This window comes from Camelus dromedarius, chromosome 26 (genome assembly GCF_036321535.1).
Source record: "Camelus dromedarius isolate mCamDro1 chromosome 26, mCamDro1.pat, whole genome shotgun sequence".
NCBI classification, from domain to species: domain Eukaryota; kingdom Metazoa; phylum Chordata; class Mammalia; order Artiodactyla; family Camelidae; genus Camelus; species Camelus dromedarius.
This window is the reverse complement of record NC_087461.1, coordinates 11110193-11112737: the sequence shown is the minus strand read 5'-3', so window position 1 is coordinate 11112737 and position 2545 is coordinate 11110193.

Below are 2545 nucleotides of genomic sequence, written 5' to 3'. Positions count from 1 at the left end.
GAGTCAAAGAGCCTCCTTAAACTGTAAATGACGGGGGGGGGGGGGGGGGATCTGTTTGCTCTGATTCACGATCGGAGTAATTCCAAGAGAGCGTTCTCTGGTTAAGCCAGACATGACTAATTCAGCTAAAGTGGATTTTTTTTAATGACTAAAAATAAGTTGTATCCCAATGGCTTCCGTCTAAAACCATTCTGTTCCTGTTGCTCTCCGTGGACCGGCTTCTAGAATTCTGACCCAGCATTTCCATAACACCTCGGTGAATTGGAGGAGCTTTCTGGGTAATTAGCATGCAAATGTGCATTTCCATGCAGGATCAGAGACAAGCTCTCACTCTCCTGCTGAGGGATTGATTTTGTTAGAGGGCCCGACAAGGTGTGTTTTTCATTAAGACGTGCTTGCGTGACTATGAACACAAGGGGTAAATTCCATCTCGGCTGTAATTGATAAGGAACCTTGTGAGAAATGAGCTCTATCCCCGCAGCAAGTCAGCATATCTGTGCTGTGTCGGTCTGCACAGACCAGCTGAAAGATGCAGGCTGCTCAAGAATGTTCATTTGGGGGCAATTCCTGCTTTTTATGTATTTAAAACAGTGTCGTAAAGGAATTTTTTCTTTTAAAAAGCTTTGGTGATTATCTGCAAAATAACTGTATTAGGGGACTCTGTTAAATCATACAATCTCACTTCATTTATTGTTTCTAAGCATGACTCCCGTAGGAGCGAGGGAATAAAGGCCTTTGTTCTGTCTTCTCTTCCTCCCACGAAGGAGGTTCACTGGTCTGTAAAGGTGACAGTCTCTTCTGTTAACAGTTCTGCATGGAGCCTCTAAAATGTGCATCTTGAAGACCCGATTTACAAGTTTTGTTTTTGCTGCTTTTTGTGGGAAGATATTTTCCCTGCCTGGGGTGGTGTGCCGTGGCTGGGATGGCACATCTGGCAGTAGCTGAGTGACACCTAGCAGGAAGGATTTAGCATCTCAAGCATCAGTGCAGCTAGTTGGGGCCATCTTTTGGCAAGAAAGTGGTTGCCTGAAATTTGAGCTCCCTGCCTTTTGAGCAAGAGAAAGCTGAACTGGCTCTGTGGTGAAGGGACGGAAGGGACGCTTCCTCCTTGTGTGGGTGTCCTGGGCGGGCAGAGGATGAAAATGTACCACTTCTTAGCATCCGGGATGATGGATACACCGTTTTCTTTTTTAAAGCCTGTAAGGGGGCAGTATGTTAACAGTGGTTAATTACCTCTGGTCATGGGACTGTGGGTGACAGTTGCTTCTTTCTGTATTTGTCTACATTTCCAAAACTCTCTACAGTGAGAATGTGTCACTCTCAGAATCCTAAAACACTAATTCTTTTTAAAGCTCCCCATCCTGGAGGAAGTCAGGGGGTGTCATGGAGCTGGTAGTTGTAGGAAGGTGCTGAGACAGGAGGGCAGCCCCGTTGGGCCTGGAAACCTGCCAGTGACTCCCCAAACTGCCGCCGGTGGCCGGGGAGGGCTGTTGGCTCCCGAAAAGGAAATCTCCAGGTCACTGCAAGGTGCTCAGAAGGCCGCCCTGCTTCCCAGCCTCACCTCACAGGGCTTGGGGCCTGCGTTGGCTGAGAGCTGCCCTTGACGTGGTACAGCTTCTAGCACGTTGATTTATGGAGCTATTTGGTGTCAGGTAATTACCCATCAATATCCTATTTATCACCCAGCTTGTCACGGGTTGTGGCTGCTATTCCGTAAAGCCAGACCTTAGAGAAAGGGCCAGTGACTCAAAGCACAGGAAGAGGTAACACTTTCAAGTTCTTTTCTCCCCATTTGCTTCTTACTGCTCAGCCCTCCCATGAACAGGGGAAGGAAGCTGCCAATTGAAGTGTGACTTCTGGATGCTGGGGGGATCTCTCTCTCTGACTTGTCTATGCCCTTCTCTCCAATATCATTTCTAAATAAATGTGTTCTGTGTTGGGGGATAGGAAAATCTGCATATTCAGTAGGCCATTACATTTTTAAGAGCTCAGATGAATAGACTGGAAAGAAATATATCAAAACATAAATACTGTGGTTGATAGAAAATTCTGTCTTCTTTGCAATATTTTCCATACTGTCTATAATGAGCGTGTATTTCTTAACAATAAAATAATACATTTTCTGTACATTCACTGATACTGGAAATTCCACAATTAAAGAATCATTCATTCAGCTTCAAGTTTTTTATGCTTTTAAAATGTGGATTTTGGTAGAAGGTGTCTTTAGGCTTTGGAGTTGATGTCCTTCCCCCATCCAGCCACTTCCCTCCAGAGCAGGCTCTGATGAGGAGTGTGGGGCAGGGGGCTGGGAGAAAAGACCAGAAGGCAGGTTGGGAGACCAGCTTTGCCCACCACAAGGTTTGCCAGGGGTGCAACTGGGACTCTGAAGTACAAATGTGAGGGCGCCCCTGCTTTTTCTGTGCTGAATTCCTGGAAAGCCCAGCTGTTGTCTGGAAACATTGGACAATCTGGGCCCCTCCCCAGCCCTCAAGTTTCAAGATTTCTTTCTGTCTAGGCCCTCACAGCCTCCTGCCCTCCCTCTGCA